Source organism: Meriones unguiculatus, chromosome 7, assembly GCF_030254825.1.
Source record: "Meriones unguiculatus strain TT.TT164.6M chromosome 7, Bangor_MerUng_6.1, whole genome shotgun sequence".
NCBI classification, from domain to species: domain Eukaryota; kingdom Metazoa; phylum Chordata; class Mammalia; order Rodentia; family Muridae; genus Meriones; species Meriones unguiculatus.
The window spans coordinates 35,746,952-35,772,251 of NC_083355.1; the positions used below are offsets into that span (position 1 = coordinate 35,746,952).

Here is a 25,300-nt window from a genome sequence, read left to right on the forward strand (position 1 = left end):
TGTATTGACTGGGTGCATTTTTCCCCCCTGCGTTCCACTACAGTTTTATTGTGTGCCAGTTGCGGGCATACATCACCCGCATTGTTTTCCGCAAAAATTACGCCCCGCTCCACCGTGTCTCGATAGGACTCACTACATTAGTAGCTAAGTGTAGAGACAGGCAGGGGCTGAGCAGGGCTCCCGGGCTGGAGCTACCCCGTCTGGACAGCCCAGGTCCTGTGGGCTGCAGGCAAGGGCCCCCGGCTTTCTGCCGTGACCTCTGGGGCAGCTATTGTCTGGTAGATACTGCTCCTGGCTTACAGAGTTGGTGAGGAAGGCGACTGTGGGACTGTGGGGCTGGGGGCTGGGGGCATTAGTAAAGCGCCTGCCTTGCAAGCACGAGGAAGGCAGTTCAATCCCCGGAAGCCATGTAGAACACTCGGTGCATGGTGAGGGGCGGCACGGCCCTGTGCCCGGCGTTGGAGTGGTGGGAGGTGGGTCCCTGGGGTTCGCTGGCCAGCCAGCCACCTCTAATACTGTATTGCCACTGGCCAGTAGAGACCCCAGCTCAAAATTAAAAAAACAAACCAAACCAAACCAAAAAAACCCGACAACAAAAAAACCCAAAGATGGACTACACCTGAGGAATGACATCTGAGGCTTCTTTTTGGTCTCCATAGGCACACATACACATGCATAAACACTAGTGTTCACACACATGTGTACACAACACTACTAGCACACACACACACAGAGAACAAAGGAAAGAGACTGGCCTTTCACTAGGGTGAAGGACAGCGGTCATGGGCATGATGCCGCAAATAGCCAGGAAAGGACACTCGACTGAGAAAGGGACGAGCCTCCCACAGAAAGGGACCCCACCCACACGTGTGCTCCCTGCCAGCATTTGCAGTCTGTGCCTGCCATGGATGGATCCTTCCCAGAGGAGTGTGCAGACCTTCTGGGGTCTCTCCCTGGGGACGAATCACCGTGAGTACGAGTAGGTGTTTGCTTGGTGTCTTACGGACCGGTTGTTCTACTCCATGTTACAGACGGGGAAATCACAGCACAGAGGTAATCCATTACACTCTCTGGATCTCAGAGTTAGTGAGTGGGGGCTGGAATCAGACATGTCTGACCCAGAGATACAGGAGAGAGGAGATATATGCTGGACTAAGGAGCTCACGCTTGCTTTGTTTTCCTTCCTTCTCTTTCTTTCTTTCTTTCTTTCTTTCTTTCTTTCTTTCTTTCTTTCTTTCTTTCTTTCTTCCCCCCCCTCTCTCTTTCTGAGATAGGGTTTCTCTGTGTAACCTTGGCTGTCCTGGGCTTGCTTTGTAGACCAGGGTGGCCTCAAACTCACGGGGATCCACCTACCTGTGGCCTCCGCAGAGCTTCTTAGAAACCATTTGATATGTTCTTCTGAAAGATGGGGAAATGGAAGGTTTGGGGCGGGGGATGTTAGTAACTTGCCCAGAGCTAAGCAGACTGTAATAGGGCTGGTGTCAGGCTTTTCTGGGTGTCCATCTACTGGCCACTTCGTGGTGGGCATAAGCCTCAGTGTATGTGTGGTATGTGAATGAATCTGTGTCCTCGTCGAGCAGGGGATTGTGGGAACATGCCACTGTCTGCTCTCTCTCTAGGTAGTGGTGAGTGTGGCCCCTGGTCTCCTGGGATTTACCTGATGGCTTTTGAAGCCACCTCTGCTGTGAGTATGTCTGTGGGCACGCAAATGGGTTCAAGCTTATCCTGTTGGTAGAGCTTCCTGTCACCTGCCCATTTATACCCACTTGCCCGAGGTGACCCAGACTGGCCTCAAACTCTTGGCAATCCTCCTGCCTCAGCCTTCTGAACTGATTGACAACCTGAGTTCAATTCCTAGAACTCATTTGGTGGACGCAGAGAACCTTGAAGTTATCTTTTGATTTCCACATGCTGTGCCCTGTCCCACAAACAAACAAACAAATAAACAACAAACAAAACTGTCTACCCCGCTGCATACTGCTCTAAAAGAAAAAGGAGGAGGAGAAGACCAAAGCTTATATAATCATACTAGAAAAAAAAAAGTATCTTACAATAAACTGTGTTTTCTAGTGGTAAAGTCCCAATTTTGAGACAAGTCTGGCAGACTGCATTCAGACACGCTCTCCTTTGGGTGTTAGCCTGTCTCTGCTCATTGCTCCCACTATGGTATCAGGAGCCTGAGGGAGAATGAGAGAGAAGACCCTACCTGCAGCAGAGCCTCCGGTGAGGTCCTCAGGAAGGGAGCTGGGACTGGCCCAGGGTGGACGAGTGTGTGTGTGTGTGTGTGTGTGTGTGTGTGTGTGTCTGTCTGTGTCTGTGTGTCTGTAGGTGGCTGGCTCAGCTGTCTCCTGAGGACAGCCCTGGGAAAGGATCAACAGCCCTTAGCTTCTGATTCTCAACTGCACACGTATGCTACGAATATGACTCAACCCACATTCAGTCACACAGACACAGGATCCCCTCCCACCCCCGGCTTGCGTACAGGATCCCCTCCCACCCCCGGCTTGCATGTAGGGGTTGTGACCTTCTCCTCCCTCCTGGCTATGGCTGGAAGCCAGGGCCACTCTTGTCCGTCCCTTGACAGAGGCTCTGCCCACCCTACCCTCTGAGGTTTTCCTTCTGCTTCCTTCCAGTCTTTCTCTCATAGCTTCCCACGAGGTCCCTGGCCTCATCTCAGTCTCAGTGGGTGCCCGCTCCTCTGCCCTGGGTCATGGTGTGAGTCCAGGAAGGGCTGGAGAGGATTGGGATGGGGGGCTGGGAGTGGGGGTGGGGGAGAATCGGGAAGGATGGGCAATGAGACTGAGAGAAAGCAGCCTTGCAGGGAATGTTGGGATTCTCAACTTGGAGATGCTCCGTGCTTACCTAGCAGGGAGGCTCTTGAATCGGTTTCTCTGACAAGGCATAAAAGGAAAGGGAGGATTAGATGTGAGCATGAGCTTGTGTTGGCGCTCTACACGGGTGTGTAGGAAACCTCCTGCTGCTCACTTCTCCTGGATAAACCTCTTCAGTGAGGGGTGTGTGTGTGTGTGCATGTGTGTGTGCCATGGTGGTAACCAGGGGCAACCTCCCCTCCCTACCTCATCCTCATCACCTAATGCCTCTGAAGAGCTCTACAGGGTCAGCACATTACTCACACAATTATCCCTGGAGGTAATGGGTTTGGAGAGCCAGGGCTGCAGCCTAGTGGTGCTGGGGGCTGAGGCCCAGCCAGGTTCACTGAGGCTGAAGGAGGAGTTGGACTCCCTCCAATCATGGGATGCTGGGGGGGACAGGTGGAGGTCTCAGATATCAGCCCCCGCACTCCCATCCTTGTCTGCATTTCCTAAAGTGACACTGACTGGGGTGTACACTGCTGTGGCAGTGTGTTGTTAACCTGAAAGAAAGCCTCCTGTCTGATTGGAAGGTCATGTTTGGGGGCTGGAGAGGTGGCTCAGCGGTTAAGAGCACTGGCTCTTCTTCCAGAGGTCCTGAGTTCAACGCTCCAGCAACCACAGGGTGGCTCATGACCATGTGTAATGGGATCTGATGCTCTGTTCTGTCATGCACGTGTGCACGCAGATAAATCTCTCATATACATAAATAAATATATTTTTTAAAAAAGGTCATGTTTGTATCCTAATCATCTGCTTTGAAATCTTCTCCCCGGGCTGGAGAGATGGCTCAGAGGTTAAGAGCACTGACTGCTCTTCCAAAGGTCCTGAGTTCAATTCCCAGCAACCACATGGTGGCTCCCAACCATCTATAATGTGATCTGGTGCCCTCTTCTGGTCTGCTGGCACACATACAGGCAGAACATTGTGTACATAATAAATAAATAAATCTTTAAAAAAAGAAAAGAAATCTTCTCCCCCCCCAAAGTTTCTAATGTGGGGACACACTTGCCACCAACAGGCCCTATATTCCCTTCCCACACTCTCAATTATTTCCTTGGAGCAAGGGGTGATGCGAAGGAAGTGGCCTAGGGTCAGGGACCCCATTCTTCCAGCTCCAGGCAGAAGCCAGCGACCAGGTCTGTGACCTTCAACCTGTGTGCAACACTTCTTTTTAAAACATTTTTACTTTTTGAGAATTTTATGCAATATGTGTGGGTCATATTCTACCCTAGCTCTTCTCAGACCTGCCTTCACCTCCCTCCCTCCCCAACTTCAGATCCTCTCTCTCTCTCTCTCTCTCTTAAACACAATCAACAAACAAGTCCCTTGCTCAACTGTAACAACAACCCCAACCAGAAAACATGGAGTCTGTTGTGTGCCTAACATTTTTATAGGAAGGTCAGCATATGAGTTAGGATTCGCATGTGGGTGGAAGAGACAAACCCACAGACAGACTGACAGACGTAGAAAGCAGCTGAGGTGGGAAGGGCTCCATGGAGGTGCTTTCCCAGAATTTGGAGGTCGATGGCCAATAACCAAGGCTGGATCAAAGCACTAGGTCAAGGACCCAGATCTCCAGATGAGGTTGGGGAGCAGGATCCGATGTCTGGGTGTGCAAACTCAGTGCCTGGATATCTCTCTGCCTCCTGCCAACCTCAGCAGCTCAGGCTCAAATTTGCATTTAAATAGAGATTTTTTTTTTTTTTTTTTTTTTTTAATGAGAAGGACCCAAGGGAGCCCCCAGACTATTAAGTTTTCTTCTGGGGGCTGTGCGAGCCTTCTTCATTCTCCCCTCCACCCGGCCTCCCACCCCTCCTCCTGCAGCTGTCATATTATTCTGTGGCCATGTAGTCTGAGGGCCAGATGAGGCCCTGGCTCTGACAATCTGAGGGCACTTGTGGGGACAATGGCGCTAGAGCTCCTGGGAGGATAGAGACCGCCAAGTCCTCGACCCCAGTACTCCTATCTCTTTGTCTGCTGGCCTGCGCCACCCTAGACTCCCTTCATCTCTTTCTGCTGGGCCTGGGCTGCCAGGCCTGTTGCTGGTTCCTGGCTACAAGCCAGAGTCCAGAATCCATATTACCATCCAATTGGCCAAAGAGCAAGTAAGTAGGAGTCAGGAGACACAGTGTGATTCCCAGTTCTGCCATACCCAGGCTGTGTGGCGTGGACAAATGACTCAACCTCTGAGATTCCCAGTTTCCCCCTCTGTGGAAATCAAACCGTCCTCATGGGTGGGTGTGAGGTTGGATGAGAAAAAGCAGCCCCTTTAGCCTGGTGTAGGAGCAGGAAGCCACAGAATAATGGACAGAGAGGTCCTCAGAGTCTAGACTGGAAGGGTTGGTTAGGGTGACATTTCAAGGGGAGGGCTGGCACTGCAGTGGGAAGCATAGGGCGTGAAGTAAAGGGTGGGGTCGCCTTTCTTGAATCTTCAGGATCAACCCGATGCCATCCCATCTACAGCCTGACGTTTACCTCATCTGTCAGCTGGTGTTTCAGAGTTAAACCTCACCTTAATGGAACTTGGGCAGCTGAGTTCAAGGCCAGCTTGGGCTAAACATTGAGATCCTTTCACAAAACAAAATGACGACTCACCTCAGGGGATTCTGTGAGCACTAAACAACAGAGCCAGGGTTTAGCGACAGAGGTTTTAGGGGCCAAGGAAGAGGACCCCAGAGGCTTCCTTTTTGGCAGGCAGACAGCTTAGAAAGGTGTCCTGAGACCTGGAGGATGGATTTGTGGAGAGGACAGGAGTTGGGGGAAGCCCTCAGGGGTCAGAAGCTCCAAGTGTGTGTGTGTGTGTGTGTGTGTGTGTGTGTATGTGTGTGTGGCAGGTCCCAGGACCCCACCTGGAGGAACTGGGGGTCTGGCAGCCCTAGACAGAGAATGAGGCAGCTGTGCTCTGTACTTCCTCTTCCATGAGGGCAGGATGTGGCACTGTGTTAGAAGGTCATGGTGACGCAGTTGTGATGGCTGAAGAAGCCTGGGAGGGAAACTGAGGGAGAAAAGTCAGCTCGGGTGGTCCCCAGCTTACCTGGCCCCAGCTTCCATCACTCCTAGGAGGAAGAGATGAGACATGGCAGATCCTTGGCCACCTGGGATGGGATGGGAAATGGGACCAGAGGAGACACGTGAGTGGGATGTGCAGATGAAGGGAACACACACACACATACACACACTTCACACACTTCCAAACACACAGTCACCTCCAGGCTAGCACCTCAACTGTGGGAACACATCCAAGAATGGCATCGCGTGAGATTTCTGGGTGCCTGTGAGAAAACAAAACAAAACAAAAACCAAACAAAAAACCACAACAAGAGTCTTGTGACCTCAGAGTCTTCAAAATCTTGTGACCCCAGGTCTTGGAATGGGGGTAGCAGGTAGGAGTGAGTTTGCTTTATTTACTCTTGCAACTGCTGCTGGTATTTGTTTGCATGCCTGTGTGGAGAAAAACAGAAACAAAGCGTGTTTTCATCCGGTGTAGTTTATCCTCGTGATTGGACACGTGATGCTTAACTCTCAGAGTATAAATTGTCTGACGATCTGACCACAGCTGACCTATGCACAAAACTTCAGTCGGCTTTTAGGCTCTACTCTCCCAGGTTCCCCGCCAGCTGACGTGGAGTGGGGTGGGGGATACTCAGGAGCAGCAGCAGCGACAGGCTCTGAGGCTAGAAAAGGTCTGTGTGCCAGAGTCCCACCCCCCCTTTTTTTTCATTTTCCTCCCCCGCCATCTTCCTCCATTTCTCCTTTCTTTCTTGGTTTTCCGAAGAGGATGGCATTGAACTGCTGACCTATCTGTCTTCGTTTCCCAAGTTCTGGGATTATAGCTATGCCCCACCACATCTGCCTCCCTGCCCCCTCCCCCTTTTAATTTCTAAGGAAATAATATTTTAAGATAAATTTTTACTTATTTGTTTATTTGCGTACGGGTAAGTTTGTGCAGTGGGGTGGGTGTAGAAGTTGGTTCTTTCTACCCTGTGGGTCCTGGGCCTTGAGCTCGGATGTCGGGCTTGGCAGGAAGTGTTCTTAGCCACTGCGCCATCTCGCTGGCCTTCTAAGGAAATAACGCAATGCCTTGTGGATGCAGTTGAAGTGCCCTGCTGTTTGTACCAGCTCGTTCAAAAGGAACCAGAGGAAAAGACTCAGCCCTGTGGGATGCTGCTTTCTGTGAACAACAAAAGGTATCAGTTTCCCATGGGCACAGCCTCTGAGCAGGGCGAAGCCTGGTCAGCACAACAAAGGCTGGACTTTGGCCTTCTCTTACCCCGTGTGCAAGTGAACACACTGCGTCTCCACGTGGAGCCGTCCTTCACCTGTCTCCTCACGTAGATGCTGCTTTGCTCTTCACACACCTTTCCCTGCCCCCTCTCTAACTCCGTTCTCTTTTCTCTTTTTCAGAGCACTCACTGCTGTTAGGTCTTTGCATACCTGAATGCGTCTCTGTAGAGCAGCTGTCATGTGTGGGGAGCCTGCATGGCGTGTGGGCACGCCATGTGGACAGGGCTTGTGTGTTCCCGCCTTCCTCTTGGAGCTTGGTCCCTTATAGGAGCACAAAGTTGTGTGACTTTGTTGTGTGAGGCCCTGTGCCTGTGTCCCCCCTTATCTAGGTTGGAAAGGGAGAGGGACTAGAAAGGACCCTCACAAGGCTGATGGCCTCCTTGGAACTCATAAAAGGGACAAACTGGGGGCTGCCTCTCCCAGTCTGGGGGCCGCCTGTCCCTGTCTGCCCGGTTGGCCTCAGCTACTTCCTCTGCTTTCTCCTTAGGCCTCCTCAGGCCTCTAGGACTAGAGTTGGCAGGCCCAACAAGGGGAGGGGCAGCTGGGAGGAGGCACAGGAGCCTGAAGAAACTGGCAGGAGCTGGTGGCCCTTGGGACCCCTTTCCACAAGGGCAGAGGCAGCACCAGCTGCGCCACAGAAGAAATATTCCCCAAAGTCAGAGTGGCCGTCTTGTATTTTAAGTGGCCCTTATTTATCACCATCCTCCTGGGCAACCTTTCTCAGCAAACGATGATAAAAGACAGTGGGGGGGGGGGGCGGGTATGGGGGTGGTTCGGGCGGCCCTGCAGCCGGCGGTGGTGGCAGCACCGGGAAGCACAGACACACAGCAACACGAAGCACAGCGATCTGCACACGTGGAGCTCAGTCACTCACACACACACACACACACACACACACACACGCACACACACACGCACACACATGCACACACAGAGAGAGCCACTGTACACAGGCTCAGCCACGAAGGCTGACTATAACCAAAGACACCTGAAGACACCCACACCATGGACACACACATCGCAGGCCCAGGGACATGTGCCTACTCTGACACATAGGCCAACATACCCGCACAGCGCAGGCGCATGTGTGATACACATACATACACAGATGCCCACTCCTACCAGCAGGTGACACCCACCCCTAATCCGTGTCATGCGACTGCATGTTCGTTCCCCTTCAGAATGGCTCTCCGTAGCCCCGCCTTTACAGTTGTGCCAGTGTGAGGCCACTCGGTGTGACGGCCAGCACACGGGTGTGCCACACTCACACACGGCCACGCAAATACCTGCTCTAACTGCAAGAAATCAATGTCAAACCTCCTAGCACACACACGGAAATCAATGGGCAGTGGATCTTAGATCGTAAGACAAAACCGCAGAGCATGGGAGCAGGCCTGTGGGATGAGAGGCGGCAGAGTTGTTGGCAGAAGGCGGTCACGGCTGCGGCTGTACGTGGAGCAACAGGCGCAGGCTTCCAGTGGGAAAACTCACAGTGCCCCTCCCCTTTCTAAAACACCACAAGCTGAGTTGCTCCGGAGGGGAGGTCCTGTGCTTTTCCTCTGAGCTCGGGCACCCGACCCTGCAGCAGAAGTGTCATTTCCCTGCCTCGCAGAAACGCCTGTGGAGCCCAGGCCAAGGCCCTTCGAAAGCTGTGTGCTCCCCGAGGGCTGGCTGCGTGGGGGCGCTTGTGTGTCGTACCTGGGCCTGATTCTAAGGGGCAGTGTGTCTCCTGCTCCTTCCTCCTCCTCACTTGGGAGTGACTGGAGCGTTTTAACCTCCTCTTCTGCCTCCCCCCACCCTAACCCCATACCCCGTTCCCCATCAGCTTCCCAGTTGCCAATCAACCTCTCTCCCCAGACTCAGCCCATTAGTGCAGCTCCCTGGGGGAATCTATTTTTTAAAGGTTATTAGCAGATTATTGGTTCTTTATCAACCTCGGGCCTCAATCTCCAATCTCCCAATGACGCTATTGTGTTCTAATAAGATGCCCTTGATAATCTCGGTGTGAGTGAGGGTGGTGGAGGACTTGGTGGAGGTGGGGGCAGAGGGAAGGAGGGAAGGGTTAACGGCAAGGCCCCAGCCCCCACCCCACTGGTCCTCAAATAGCTGAACTACTGTATGTTGTAGTTTTCAACTGCAAATCATCTTTAATAGCAGACATCACGGGATGGCTCATTACATTAAGCTATTTTTCATGCTATCTCCTGTAATATCCTCTAATCCAATGCGTTTCAAATCACCTCGGGCTAAAATAAGAGACATAGCGATGTAATAGCCTAGTGTATTAGTGGGTTAATTGCCCCGTTGTACTCTTTCTAGTAGCTATCTCTGGAATGACTTCTATATTAATTGTAAATTGCTTAATACATTTAACTCCTTGCCACTGCTCCATCCCCTAACGAAGGAGGCCACTACCCAGTGGCTTGATGGGAACGAGAGGGGGGGTAGTCTGTGGGTACTCCCCTTCCAACTCAGCCTCCCCTCTGTCTCCTTGGCCCAAGCTGGAAGAGGAGTCTCAAAAGATGCTGCTGTTTCACAAGAGGAAGGTCAGCATTTATTGAGCACTTACTATACCCCACCTCTATAACCCAAGCCCACGGCTAGGCCTTTTCTCCAAGACCTTGAGTAGTACACCTAGAGGTCACGTGACTTGTCTGAAGAACTTAGAGTTGAACCTAAGGGCTTTCAGAACCAAGGTGGCTGGGAGTGAGTGGGCAGCATTGGTATTGTCAGCAGGTCCCTGAGAGTGGGGGAGGGGGCTCCTGGCGGGGAAGCCTTGACTGGAGGGAGCCCCCAGACTGACTAGAGAAACAAGCGCTTGGGGTTGGGGGGGGGCTCCTGAAGACCGACCTCCTTAACCCCAATCTGAAAGGAGGGTTACAACTGCTTCAAGGGGGCCACTGCCTGAGGAGGGAAAAACAGCTTCTACCCTGGGGACGGACCATCGGTCAGATGGGGGGACACTGGCCCGCACAGAGGACACAGAAATGAAGAGTGAGTGTATGAGACTGGGGGCGGAGCAGCCGGGAGGCTCCGCCCACGGGGGGGAGGGTGCACAGGGTTTTGCGGTCTCCCTCATGCTCCCCACCCCCACTTCCACACTTCTGCCCGGTGACGCTTTCCGCAGGCAAATGGCCCCACCTTAGGGTGGGGGCAGTGTTGGGGTACCTCCTTGCCACAGTTTTCTTTGGTCTCGGGGTCAAGCTGGCAGGCTCCAACCCGCTAGCTGGTCTCCAAACAGACCCTGGCGGATGTGGAATCAAGGCCAGGGCTCCCCCGCCACCCCCGCTCCCTGCTCCCACGTCTTCTTTCCTCTTTTTCTGGATGGAAATGACAAGTGGCGGGGAGGGATGCAGGGGGGTGGGGGGGTCCCTGAGCGAGAAGCTAGAAAGAGCAGGGAGGGAAAGGGAAGGGAATCGGGGCCATGGAAGAGCCACGGAAAAGGGGTGGCAGGAAGCAGTCAGTATTTACCTTCTGCAAATTAGCACTTTTAACGCACACGGCCATGCGTGGCGAGCGGGAGTCCCACGGGAGACACTCGGTTAGAAACACCACGCGTGGTACAGCGTTCTTAGATTTTGGCACGGTCGCCAAGTCTGAAATGGCCCGGTGGCTGCCTCTCTCAGCTGGGGGCCCCAGAATCTCTTCCTGAGATCCCGGGGCCTCTCCGTTCCCAGAGAAGAGGTCTTGGGGCAAAAGAAAGGGAGGCTGGGGGGCGGGGGGAGAGGGCGCGGCAGTGCAGCATAGGGCTGGCTGGGTCCCCTGGCCCCTGGGGGTGGTGGTGGCTGCTTTGTCGCCTGCTGGCTGGAGAGCAACCTTGAGCGCGGGCGTGCAGACAGTGATTTAGGTGCCGGCACTGGAGCGTGAAGGTAAATGACCACATTTCACCGTCAGGAGGTGAGCCGGAGGCGCCTGCCCGGCCCTCCCCCCACAAGGCCTGGGGCTGGCGAGCACAGAGCTCCTGCCATTCCGGTTGTCGCCCCTGCGCAGAGGGCAGGGCCCCCATCCCCACCCAATCTAGTATGGGATTGCTGCTCCCCTCACCTTCCTATCACCTCAAACCCTCCCAAAGCAGCGGCAGAGAGACCCCAAGAGGCTAAAATTTAAGCCATATGCCTTTGGGAGGGAGGGTTTCCTTGATAAAAGGTGGCCGTGGGTACCTCCTAGTGGGGACAGCTCATACAGTGGCCGGGAACCCACAAAGTCCGTCTGCCTCATTTTCACAGTGCTGATGTAGAAACGGAGGCTCAAGAGTTTCAGCAACCTGCTGAAGGAAGGCCACACAAACCGGTGTGTGTGTGTGTGTGTGTGTGTGTGTGTAGGAGGCTGAGAACTCTGGTCATTAAGCCCCCAAGAGCTTGGATCTAGGTGGGGTAGACTGAGAACTGTCAGCATACGGTAAACCTTACTTTTGTGCCCAAAGTCCTGTGTTTAACGTTTCATGTTTGTACTTCGAGTTTAACAACCACAGAAGTGCTGGGCTGGCGGGATGGCTCAGCAGGTTTAGAGGTGCTCACAGCAGCCTAGCCAGAGGGCCTGCATCCCCAACCTCCGTGATGGGAGGCAGAGAAACTGGCTTTGACGTTTGTCCTCCACACCCGAGCTGTGGATGTGTGCACACACCTACACAGAACAAATAAATCTAAAAGTACAGATCTGTGGCTCTGGTTTGACACCCCTTCCTCATTTGGGTCAAAATTTCCTTTCCAGAGAGCCCGGCTGGATGCTGAACTCTCACCTCCGAGTTCCAGCAAGAGGGGGACACCCAGGTGAGCAACCCCTTTATTTTCCTGAGAAAGTCAGGGGAAAATGGGGAGCGGAGCTGTGTGTGTGCACATGGGAGTTGGTCATGGCAGGGCAGCTATAGCTTCCAGCCCACACTTTTTTCCTTTCTTTCTTTCTTTTTTAAAATTTCCTCTATTTTCATGTGCGTTGGTGTTTTGCCTGCCACTGTTTATCTATGTGAGAGTGTCAGATCTTGGAGTTACAGTTGTGAGCTGCCACGTGGCTGCTGGACTTGAACCTGGGTTCCTCCAGTCCCTCAGTCTACACTTTCTAAGAGCTGCAAGAAAGCTGCCTACAGAGCGCCACCAAGGCGGACTGTGAGGAGTTGAGGGAAGAAGGCCCAATGCTCTGGCCAGGGGAGATTCCAGTCCCTGCCAGGGCATCTTTGGTCGTCACTATTAGTATTTTAATTTTTTGTGAAACAGGGCATCATGTAGTCTTGTCCGGTCTCTAATTCCTTGGCTCAAGCGGTCCTTCTGTCTCAGCCTCCCAAATGATGGGATTGCAGGGAAGGGCCACCGTGCCTGGCTTTATTATTGCTTATATTGCTACTAACTCTCACGGTTGTGCTGCCGATCATTGTTCATCACTGTTATTCATGGTGGATGCTTCTGTTGTATGTTCTCTGTGTGTGAGCTGTGGCTCTCATCATGCCTGCAACCCATTAAAATAGGGATCGTTAGCCCCGTTCTATGGATAAGAACCCTGAGGCTAGGCCCCTGGCTTTAGGCCTGTGGCTGAGCGGTGGTGCAGGCAGCATTGGCTTCGTGTTCTGCCAGCCCTGGACAGCTTTCTTCCTGTGGTCCACTGGCTCCCTAGTCCACTGTGTCTGGAGAGAATAAGGGAGTCTGATGAGGCCGGGGGTGTCCACCCAATCCTTGATGGTAAAGGAGACCCACATTTCTCTCTCTGCTGTAGATTTCCTAGGATGGGTCTCCTAATTCCGAGTCAGGGCATAGGGAGTAGGGGAGGCAAGAAGGGCCTAAGTTCTCAGCTTGGCCTCATGGGATGGAGGCTCTGTGGGCCATAACTGAGGATCACCCTCACCTGGGCAGGTAAGAAGTGAAGGCAAAGGGAGGCAGGTCACCCTCCAGGGTGGGAAGCACACTTGGCTGGGCTGGACAACCTAGCAGAGACCTTCCAGATGGGTTACAGTTGTGAGTTACACCTGCTGGGAGGCAGGTGGAGACAGCCCAGGAATTTGGTCCACCCTTAGATGGGTTTAAATGGAGCCAAACCAGCCATAAGACCTTGACGCAGAGCAGGCTGGGGTAGCAGGGACCTCCCATTCAGCCCAAAGCCCTTTGTTCTTTAGACACCCCCCCCAGTCACCATGACAACTTAAATAGCTGCTATTTATTGGAGGCCCACTGTATGCCCCGGACTGTGCCAAACCTTTCAAAAATACCCCAACAGTCATGTGACAGATGAGTAGTACCCTAGAAGCCTAGGCTCCCCTCAGCAGAAGGCCGAGGCATCTAGAGAAGGATCTGCCCCTTTGATCTCGGCATAGGCATGATACCTGCAGGCCTTCAGTGGCCACAGTTTGCACTGTTACCCCGTGTTCAGTGGATGGAGGTTTCAGGCTTGGGGCCGCACCACTCTTCTCCCCGTTATCTCTGTGCTTGTCTCCAGAAGCCCTTCCTGGGATACTTTCTCCCGACACCCTCTTCTGAATCTGTCCTTCTGTCTGAGTCCTTGACCGCCTGTCTGGAACTGTCTACATGGACGCATCTATCCGCACAGGGCCATGATGAAGGGGAGCAGATGATTCCGGTAGTGTCTCCCGACTGTGATGGAGGAAGCCAGGTAGAGATCAGGGAGGGTTTATCCAGGAAAGGATAAACCTGAGGTCCTTTTGGAGAGACTGAGGGCCCCACCCCAAGCCCTGCCATTTCACCCCTGCCTAGGCCAAGTTCTTTTCAACACTGTGAAGACAGATTAAGGGGGAAGATCAGGGGATAGTCCTCTTTTGGGGCCCTTTACTACCTCCTCTTCAGTTTAGAATTTCTGACTTACACAGTGAGTCAGATGCTAGGCAAGGCATCCATCGCTTCCTGACCCAAAGTCATCATTTAACAAACAAGGAAAGGGAAGTACAGAGGTGAGTGACTTGTGCCAGGTCACAGAGCAGTTAGCAAGCAGCAGGCTTGGGGGGGTGGCTGGGAAGGTGGACTGATGAGAACCTCATAGGGACCCCATGAGATTGGAGGGGTTCTGAGAAGACAGGGGTGTCCCCTTCCTCGTTTCCCCCTCCCCCGAAGAGGTATTGTCAGCTGGATCGCTGGCCGTCCCCCCAAACCCCCGCCTCTGCCATCCTCACGCACCGGTGGAATTGTCTTAACGCAGCAAATTGTTCCTACACATGTAAGCAAATATCTTCTCAAATTATCTCTTATCACCAAACAGGCTTCGATGCTCACCGGCTGGAGGGCCGAGGTTGTCTTTCAATCCACTGATGATGGGGAGGGGGCAGGGAGGGGGGGTGACTGACACCAAAAATAAACCGGCGGAGTGGGGATGGTTGTCGCAAGGGGCAGAGCGAAGTTGTCAGGCGGCTGGAGCGTGTGAGGCGGCAGGACGATAATGTGGCATGACACTTCTGAAATGAGCGGCCCGTTGCCATGGTGAGCAGCCAGGAGGGACCGGCTCTCCCGAGGCTGAAATAAAACACGCTTTAAATGATGTTTGATTAGAATTTAGATCATGTAACCGAATACCTCAAGTCCTCTTCCCTCTGCTTTTCTGCTTTTTCTTCTTCAGTGTCTTTTCTTCCCTCCATCCATGCCTCTCTCTCCACCCTGGGGAGAGAGAGGTACGCCTACCCACATAGGCACGCAAATGCAATGCAATCCATTCACACACATACACATAGCTATACATCCATGCACACATACAAAAATATTTGTACACACATGCACACACACACACAAATGTGTGCAAACAACATGTACACAAGCACATGCAGGCACAGATAGGCAAAGTACACACAGGCATACAAACTTGTGTGTGTGTATGCCCACACATACCCTTCTCCTCTCCCCAATTATCTTAGGTCAGAAAATCCAGCTCACAGCAGATGTTGGGGACCCCTTACGGGATCAGAGTATTGACCCAACGCTGAAGTGCTTGAATCTTAGCAACAGATAGGACAACCCAGAGGGCTCATGCACTCTGGTTTGGTAGCTCCTTATGGTTCACGAAATCCCTCAAAATGCAAGTTCTTGCTTTGCACTCACTGAAGGCCTTTGCCTGGTCATGGCTGCACCCATTCTCTAGGTGAGACATTGAGGCCCAAAGAGTCCAAATGTCTTGTTCCAGATCAAACACAGGTAGGGGCGGAGGGATGACTCAGTGGTTAAGAGCATCTATTGCTCTTGCAGAGGACCTGAGTTTGGGTCCCAGGTCTCACGGTAGGTGGCTCACAATCGCCTAGAGCATCAGCTGCAGGAGAAATGACTCCTTCTCTGAGCCCTGGCAGGCACAGGCATGCGTGTGGCATTTACTCACCCAGATGAGCACACATAAATAAAAAGGAAATTATTTTGTTTTAAAAGATCAAGCACCAGCCAGAAGTACATCTGGGACTTCCAGGGCTGCCCTTTGGGCTCTCGAAAGGAGCCAGTTAAGAGAGAGCACAGGCAGTTTTGCTTATCCTGTATGCTTTGGAAGCTGGCTTTGCTGTTGGCTTTGGCCTGCATGAACTGTTCAAAGGTGGGCAGGACAGCCCTGGCCTGCTTCGAGAGGCTTTTTGCATGGACTGATTTTCTGCCCTCTTTCTGTTTTGGTAACAGACTTGTGTTATATTTGTGGTATTTTTCCAGGGCATGCTGCCCGGGTTGGGAAGACAGCCAGTCCTGGCTGGAGGTGCTGTGTTGATAGTGCAGAGTGGGTGATGGAAAGTGGAGACACGGACAGGGCCAGCTGGGGACTTCTGGAATCCCACTATTCTTGCTGCCCACTCTTCTTGGAAGCCCTGGAGAGGGGATCACTATCCTGTTCTGGGTCAGAGAGACATGTCTGGATTCAGTGTGTCTATCTTCAATTCAGTGTGTCTATCTTCCTGATAGGCCAGGGCCTGCATATCGCTTATTAGCCAATCTATCTATTCATTCCAATATGTAGTCACCATAGAGATAACTGGGGCTTGCTGTGTGCTGGAACTCAAATGGGCAGACAGACAGACAGATAGGCAGACAGAGATACACACAGAGAGAGACAGAGGCAGAGAGAGTCAGAGACAGACAGAGAGGCAGAGATACACACACAGAGAGACAGAGGCAGAGAGAGACAGAGAGACAGAGAGGAATAGGCTCCTTTTGTGCCATGTATTCTGATGGAGGCGGAACAAATGTGTGAAGGGGAGATGTGTGGTGTGTGATGTGGAGTGTGTGTGAAGGAGAGACACACTGTGTGTAGCAGGATCATGGAAGTCTTCCTGGAGGAAGTGATGCTTGAACAAAGAGTTCTCCAGGGAGACACAGGCAGAGGCAACCAAGGGCAAACCTTGATTGCAGAGCTCCAACCTCATCCAATATTCCAGATGCTCCCTTGATAGACAGTGGTTCTCCAGGAGACTCCGTCTGTTGTTTGTTTTGCTTTGTTCTAGGTTGTGAGTAGAAAAGAGGTCTTTGTACTTGCCAAGCTACTGCTTTATCGCTAAGTCACACCCCCATCTCAAACTAAGCTTTTGAAACAGAGCCTTGGCTGTCACAGCCTCCCTAGACTGGGGGTTCACCCAAACTGGGTTGATGCATTTTTTTTTCTCTTTTGCCATTTGCTCCAAGTGGGAAGGCATTTATTTCCTTCCCTGCCTTGTTAATTCTGTGGCCCTAGAGACCCTCTCTTGTACTGCTGTGCCTCCCTCGTGTCTGACCTAAGACTTCCCGTAGGAAAAGGAGTCAACCTCATGCTGAAGTTGTGGCTCAGTGGTAGAGCATTTGTCTAGATTTCATGAAGCCCTGGGTTGGAAACCCAGCACCAAGAGAAAGAAAAGAAGAAGAGTCAAACATTTATTGAACACTTGCTGTATGCCTGGCGCTGTGCCTTTCATACCATTATGTCCTCTGGTCCTTGTGGCTCTAGAGCAGTGGGTCTCAGTCTTCCTAATGCTGAGACCCTCTAATGGAGTTCCACATGTTGTGGCAACCCCCAACCATCAGCCTGTTTTTGTTGCTACTTCATAACCATAATTTTGCTGCTGATCTGAATCATCAGGTGAATACATATGTTTTAAATGGTCTCAGGTGACCCTTATGAAAGGGTCACCTTTCAAACCCAATGGGGCTGCGACCCACAGGTTGAGCACCACGGTCCCCTTTCCATAGCTGAGAAAACTGCAGCGCTCGGAGGTTAATTCACTTATCCCAACTCACACAAAGTTGCAGGTGACAGAGTCTGGACCCAGGTGTAGGTGGTCTGATGCTAAAGTCCCCGACCTCTGTCTCTTGACTTTTAACTCCCGCCCTTTCCTGACTGTCCTTTGCCTGTGAGGCCACTGGGCTCAGCTTTCTCCATGTGGATGTTAGGGGAGGCCCTGCTCATCATCATTTCTAGAGATCCGTGGCTTTGGAGACTCTCTGCTGCTTTTTACGGCAGGAAGAGCAAGGACGTTCAGACAAGGAAGCCACAGACTGAAGCCCAGCAGTTGTCCCTTCAGCTCCCAAGTGCTGAGAAGATAGGCATAGACCACCACATTTGGCTTATGTAATATGAGGGATTGAACCTAGGGCTTTGGACCTACTAGGCAAATGTTCTACCAACTAAGCCATGTCACCAGTCCATCATACTAGCATGTGAGTGCGGCATGTGTGAGTACACGTGTGTGTGGGGTGTGTCTGCTGTAGGGGTGCCTGTGGAGATCAGAGCTTGGTGTCAGGACGTCTCTCCTGATTGCTTCCCCATCTTCTTTTTTTGAGGCAGGATCTCTCACTGAATCCGGAGCTCCCTATCTCAGCTAGACCAGATGGCTGTGAGCCTCCAGGGTCCATCTGGTTTTGCCCAGCTCTGGGGTTGCAGGCACACTGCCATGTCTGCCTTTGTGGATCTGAATTCAGGTCCTCATGGTTACACAGCAAGCTCTTCAACCAATGAGCTATCTCCTCAGCCCCCATCATGCCAGACTTTAAGGTAACCTTCATCTAGCTCCTCAGCACCTGGAACCCCTGTAGTTTGTTTCTGTGATATGGCTCCTCTCTCCATCCTTTCCCTCCTCACTTCCTTCTCCTGGCCACTAGTTAGTGTCCTACGTCATACTTGGTTGTATGATCTTCATGCTCCAAAATCTTAATGCCTCCTCAGGCCCCTAGGGTACAGTTTAGACTCACCCAGTGTGCTCCGAAGCCCCAAGGCTCTCTGGGCCACAAGCCCGCCTTTCTGCTTGGACACCTCCCGCCTACTTCTGCTCCAGGTAGGTCAGTTCTCAGTGTCCTTGCTTACCTGTACCTCTGCAGCTCTGAGTGTCCACCACAAATGGCTACTCCCACACCCGCCCCCATCCCTGTAACAGGCCTGCTGACTGGGCCTTTTCAACAACTCTGACAGCTCCAGCACTTCACTCTCTGGAGCAGCTGCCCTGAGCGTCCCTCCAGAAGGCTGCGACACGCACTCAGGCTGTCTGTCTCTTTCTGTTATTTTCCCAACTTAACTGCAGGCTTCTGGAAGAGCAGACTGCGGTGCCATCACTGTGTCACTCCACCTTCTAATCAAGACTGCCTGTTAAGGCCCCAAAGATGCCCGGCCTCTTCAAGAACACAGCTGTGTTCAGTCTTGGGACCCCGGCTGCTCCAGCAGGGGCAGTGGGTAGGGAGCAGGAAGGAAAAACTGGAGGATACCCACAGCTTTCTGATTCACTTCCTTCCACACAGGCAGTGTCCTCCTGGGAGGAGGGGCCAGAAACACACGTGAGTGGAGCAGAAGCGAGGGAAGCCAGGTACCTGTAGGGCCTGAGTGGGGGCGCAGCGTGCAGTTGAGATGGAATAGAGCTCTTGAGGAGTTTGATGGGGTGTCAGCGCTGTGGAGAGGCCTTGGGGAAATCTACAACTGACTCCCAATGAAAGGAAAGGGCCCCCCTAAGCTCACAGGCTCACAGGGAGCGGCACTACTAGGGGGTGTGGCCTTGCTGAGTGGGTGTGGCTTTGTTGGAGGAAGTGCGTCACTGCGGGGGGGGGGGAATGACCTTTGAGGTTTCAGAAGCTCAAGTCAAACCTGGAATCACTCTTTTTCTCTGCTGCCCGCTGATCCAGACGGAGAACTCTCAGCTACCTCTCCAGCACCATGTCTGCCTCTGTCCTGCTAAGCTTCCTGCAATGATGACAATGGACTAAACCTCTGAATCACAAGCCAGGCCCACTGAAATGCTTTCCTTTAAAGAGTTGCCATGGTTGTGGTGTCTCTTCATAGCAGTAAACCCTAAGGCAGACATCCCCCAACCAGCACAACATGGGGACAGCCACGGGGTGGCCCACGTCACAGGATTATGCTTTAGTCCTAGCCAGGAGCTACTGTTTTGTTTTTTGTTTTTTTTTTTTTTCTTTAACCCTATTTGAGGTGCTGGGATTAACCCATGGCCTTGTACCTCCTAGGCAGGCATGCCAACACCGAGACATAGCCCCAGTCCAGGAGCTATTTTTAGATATTTTTCTGAATAAAACAACACAGCTGGGGACACGCTTTGGAAGGCTGCATGACCAGTGAGAACTAAACGTTAGCAGTGTGGGCTATGAAGCATTGCAATGTAGCTCAGCTGGTAGAATAGAGTGCATGAGGCCCGGTGTAGGTCCCAGCACCACATGAAATTGGGTGTGATTTCCCACATCTGTAATTCAAGGTCATCCTTGGCTACCTAGTGAGTTCTAGGCCTAATGGGGTACAGGTACTGGAAGACGGTTTATTGCTTGGGAGTCCTTGCTGCTCTTGCAGAGGAGCTGAGTTCAGTTCCTCACACAGGGTGGCTCACAGCTGCCTGTAACTCTAGCTTCAGGGGATCTGATGCCCTCTTCTGGCCTCCTGAGGTACCTGCATGCATATGCGCACACACATACAAATAAAAAATAAATCTGAGAGAAAGATAGAGCAAATTCAGGAACCCAGAAACCCCGAAGAGAGAGAGAAATAAGAAAGAAAGGACAGGGGTGACTCAGAATCAACCTTTACCCTAAACCTCTGACCCATCTCTGAATGGGTTCCTGTGGCTCCTGAGTTCCATGTTTTGGAGATGAGGGAAGGAAGCTCATAAGGCTAGACAGTGATGAGTTCGCCGGCTCATCTCTCTCTCTGAGGTCAGAGTGGCCCGGGTCATGGTCTTTAGAGGCATTAGAACTCAGGTGGCAGTTTGGTTTTTGCTTTTTGATTCTTCCTACCCCCCTGCCAAAGCCTAAAATGGGAGGAACTGGAGTAGTGGCAGGAGACAGGAGGGGGTGGCCCAGGCACTTGGACTATTGATGGTGAAGCCTATGATTAAGGACAGTGTTTGCTGCCTCTCTTGCTCTCTGAGTTTTATGCAGCAGTGTGGGTGGCCCTTTGCTTAGGGACAACCTTTCAACAAAGAATAACTATTCTGGTGCTGAGAGGTCAGGCTTGGCCCAACCTAGAAGAAGCAGGCTGCTATAGAAGTCAGGAGCCTGGGTGCTGATGCTCATTTGGTGGATGGCAAGCCCCTTAACTTCACTGTGTGCCTCGGGTTCTCCATGGATGAAGTGTGGGCGCCGAGAGCCCATTTTGCTCAGAAGGTGCCGTGTGACTGACCTGGGGGGTTAAATCCACTGTTCCCATGTGAGCTGGGGGTGAGGCTGGGGCCAGCTACCGTTTGGTGAGATGAGCCCTCTTGAGTGTGAAGGCGCTCGGGCAGGGACGGGGTCACTGGAGAACTAGAGTAGGGAGAGGGGCTTTCTGGCAAGCAGAGCTGTCAGACCTGCTTCTCAGGACCCTTTGGGAGGAAGAAGCCTTTGCATCCTCATTTCCCATCAGTTGTCTTGGTGCCCAGGTTGGGAATGTGGCCCAGTTGGTAGGGTGCTTGTCTAGCACACACAAAGCCCTAGGTTTGACACTGAAGGACTGCACAAAACTGGGTTTGGTGGTACGGCTGGGTACGGTGGTACCCAGCACACAGTAGGTAGAGACAAGAAGACCAGAAGTGTGAGGTCACTTAGCATATTTAAGGTCAGCCAAGACTACATGAGAACCTGCCTCCGAAACCAAAACAAGGGCCAGAGAGATGGCTCAGAGGTTAAGAGCACTGGTTTAGAGCTGCTCTTAAAGAGGTCCTGAGTTCAATTCCCAGCAACCACATGGTGGCTCACAACCATCTATAAAGAGGTCTGGTGCCCTCTTCTGGCGTGCAGGTGTGCGTACAGACAAAACATTGTATACATAACAAATAAATAAAACTTTAAAAACAAAACCAAAACAAAATGTTGGCTCCCATTTCTCGAGGCCTTACTCCATACCAACCTCTAGTCCCAGCACTTGGGCTGTGCTGATTTCCTGCCCTTCGGCTTGCAGGTACAGGGCCCTGGCACGTTTTGATTTACGCATTACAGGTGTTCAAATCAGAGCAGTTAAATGCCTTCCCTTCTGCCGCAGAGCTCAGAAGCAGTGGAATCGCTCCCTAGGTAGTTCAGGGATTTAGCCGTGCTGTGTCTCAGGTGCTAACTGAAACTCCAGATGGGAACATCTTCCTGTGGGGGATGTTGGGCTGGTTTCGGTTGGTTTCTTTTTCTTTTTGTCAACTTGACACAAGCTGGAGGAAAGGGGTCCTTCACCGAGGGATTGCCTCCATCAGATTACCTGTAGGCAAGTCTGTGGTGCATTTGCTTGATTAATGATTGATGGGGGGGGCAGGTCACCATTGCTGGTGTCACTCCTGGGCAGGTGGACCTGGGTGGTCTAAGGCAGCAGGCTGAGCAAGCCAAAGGAAGCAAGCTGGTAAATGGTGTTTTGTTATGCTCTCTGCTCTGTGCTCCCTTACGGACTGTAAGCTGGGAGATGAAAGAAACCATTTCCTCCCTCGGTTGCTTTTGGTCATGGAGTCTTTCTTCATCTTGCCGTTTCCCTGGGGGCAACAGTGAGGATAGCCCTATCCTGAAATCTTCGCTATTTTGAGCTTGGCTTCAGTGGTGCCTCTCTGTTTCTGTTCACGTCATTTGGGGGATGCCATAGTTTGGATCTAGAATGTTCCAAGGGCTCCTGTGTTAAAACTAGGTCCCCACGGAAGTGTCCCTGAAGTGTGAAGGAAAGGGTAGCCCGCCACTGTATTCCCTCTTTTAAAGGCAGCCTATGCATCATCAAATGTCCTGATCATGATCATTTGAAAATAGTATATCCTAATTTATTTTTTACTGAAGTAACAAAAATGAACTCATAAAGAGTGACAAAATTTCACAAAGTGAAATCCTCGTGTCGGTTAGTGCCCATGTAAGCGGGGTTTCTCTAGCCCGCTGGAAAGCCTCTCTTTCCCTTCAGGGTTAGACACTCCCCTGGCTTCTAACTAACCAAAGCAGCCACTTCCTCTCCTTCCTCTCCTTTCCTTTCTCTTTCCTTCTTCCTTTTCCTCTTCCTCCCCCTCCTCCCTCCTTTCTCTACCCCCTCCCTTCTTTCCCCTTTCTTTTCTGTTGCAAGACTGAACAATAAAGTCTTCAAAATCGGGTTCTACAAGGTAACACGAGATGGGGTTGTTCAAGGTACCAGAAGATGCACTTGTCCCAGCTTTCTGCTGCCTGGGGCTTGTGACTGTCCCTCTGTGCCTCAGTTTCTTTATCTAAGAAACACAGATAATACAGGGCCGATTTCAAATGGGGCTGGGGCAGGGGCTGGAGAGATAGCTCAGCAATTAAGAGAGCTTGCCGCTCTTACAGAGGACCTGAGTTTGGCTCTTAGCACCCATGTCAAGTGGCTCACAACTACCTGTAATGCCATCAGGTGTCTAATGACCTCTGAGGGCAACAACACATACATACACTCACACATACACACACACACACACACACACACACACAGAGGTAGAGAGAGAGAGAGCCACTCGTACACATAAATAAAAAAAATAAATGGTTAAAAAAGTTTTTCTTGAGACTGGCTCGCATGTATTTCAGGCTGGCTTTGAACTGGTGGTCCAAGCTGTCTCCTCCTCCCCAGGGCTGAGAATACAAGCATCAGCCACCACGCTCAGTATATTAGCTACTTTTCTTTTGGTGAGATAAAATATGACCAAGGAAACTTACAGAAGGAAAAATTTATTTGGCTTTACAGCTCCATCGTGGTGGGGAGGAATGGCACAGTCAGCGAGCATGGTGTCGGGAGAGGGAATCTGAGAGATCATATCTCAACTGGAAGTGTGAAGAAGGGAGAACTGAAAGTGTTGCAAGGCTGTCTACTCTCAAAGCCCACTCCCAATGATGTACTTTTTCTAGCAACACTGTTGCTAAACCACGGCAACACCAGCGCCACCTAGTGGTGACCAAGTGTTCAACTCTCTGAGCCTATGGGGAACATACCTCATTCAAGCCATCGCACCTGGGTGCTGAGGTGCTGTGGATCAAACCCAGGGCTCCCTGAATGCTAACCCAGCACTTTACATCTGAGCTACATCCCGCCCCCATATCAGGCATTTCACTCTTTGTCCATCTGTGGAAGGGCTCGCTGAATTCCTGCAGCATACACTTTTCCCTCAGAGGAGTCATGGACAAGGGATGAGAATTGCTGCCCTCTCTTGGGCAGGGGACGGCCCAGCCCCAGTGACCAATGGTCTTTCAGGTGATTATCTCCACGTGCCAGAGCAGAAGTCATGGAGATGGACTGGAGATGGAAATGGAGGGTGAGGAGTTTGGTTCCAGCTCTTGAGCGGCCTTCCGCTGATGTCTCCCAGGCTTCCTCATGTCTGCTGCATCTGTGGGGTGCGGACGGCGTGATGGTGACCACTCTTCACCGCAGACAGGACTGGGGCCTGTCTGTGCTGAGTGCTCAGCAAGTTTACAGTCAGAACGAGAACTCCCAGGGGTGAGGTCTGTGGAGGAAGCCGGGGGCACCCTACATCCTGTGTGCCAGCCTCACTTCCTGGTGGCCTCTGGCAGGAGTGTAAGTACCATTTGTCCTCTCTGTGGCCTCAACTGCCCCCGCCCTGACCTCCAGGTTCCCTGGGGCTAACCAGGACATCTGTATCCATCTTGCCCCAAACTCTCGAGATTCTGACAAATTTCCTTTTGTCGCTCCCAGCCATGTTATTTAAAGTAATTAACCTTAATTTATAAATTTTTATATCAAACTGCCTTTTAACTTCTAGAACTGGCAGGATCAGCCTTATCCCTGGGCTCCTAATAGTTCTCCATTTAATCAAAATTCATCCATCAGGTTCCAGTGTTAAATCATCTTTTAATTGGGAGTTACATTCTGGTTAATAGTTTTATAATTCGCCTCCTCTAATAGTTTTTACCACAGGGATCTTGACTCCATTTTTCCTCACTCTATTATTGCCAAGTGTGGTTCTGCGGGGAAGGCTTAACATGGGTTTGCCTCTCTGGCCCCTGCTGGTTGTCTCTTTTGTTCTTGGTGGTCTCATTAATCCCTCACAAGAGTCCTCCTTCCTCCTCATTACAGGGCACAGACATTCTCCTTGTGAGGTGCAAGCATGGCCTTCTTATTGCCACAGCCTTCCCAACTGCGGCCCAGGCCCTGTGCTCTCAGAAAGACCATGGAGGATGGGATGTAGAGGATTACAGGGAGTGTAGAGAGGAGAGAAAGCTGGCTCAGGCTCTGGCCTAGGAGGACCAGCTGAGGAGTTTGAAAATGGCCTAGCACTCAGGCAGGTGACACAGTAAGGAAAGTGTTCATATCTGACACTCAGAGTGGCCCTGGCTGGGGCTATGTGAGGCCCTGGGCATTAGTGGAGGTCAGCAGGCAGGGCGTCCTGGCCCTTCATTCTAGGCAGTTTCTACTTTATTCCAAATGTTCGCAGATGAACCTGATGGAGTCTGTGGGTCCAGGGATGAGAGACCACAGAAAGGCAGAAAAGGACAATTTCACGGGCAAGAAAAGAAGGGGAGAAGAGTCACCCAAGAGAAGACAGGGCACGGTTGGGGTTGGCCAGTGAGTGGGGACATGCATTAACATGTGGGCCAGGCTTGGCAGAGGTCTCTGAGAGGGGCCATCCGGAGAGGGGAGTTGCAGAGAGAGGGAAGTGCCAGAGAAGGAAGCTGGCAGCAACTGGGGAGCCGCCATACAGCTGGCCTTCCCTGGGGAAAGTGTTCTGGGGGCCGTGGCACCACGAAGCCCTGCCCTGTTGTCCGTGTGGCTACGTTGTGATCACAGGTGTAGGATATGGGGCTGATTCAGATTGTCCACCGTAGCAGACTAATTGCCTCGTGCAG

At 51.9% G+C, this 25,300-nt stretch overlaps 1 long non-coding RNA gene across 4 annotated transcripts; it reads left to right on the forward strand.

Moving 5' to 3' along the window:
• Positions 1-10,286: 10,286 nt before the first annotated feature.
• LOC132655185 (uncharacterized) lies at positions 10,287-21,321 on the forward strand. 4 transcript variants are annotated; one of them, XR_009592863.1, is made up of 7 exons: positions 10,291-11,026; positions 11,868-11,926; positions 13,578-13,751; positions 17,865-18,071; positions 18,243-18,351; positions 18,595-18,844; positions 19,187-21,321. It is a non-coding gene; the product is annotated as an uncharacterized LOC132655185 (long non-coding RNA). The 4 variants fall into 4 exon arrangements; XR_009592862.1 differs by having other exon boundaries at positions 10,287-11,026; positions 17,865-18,351; XR_009592864.1 differs by lacking the exon at positions 18,243-18,351.
• Positions 21,322-25,300: the final 3,979 nt, after the last annotated feature.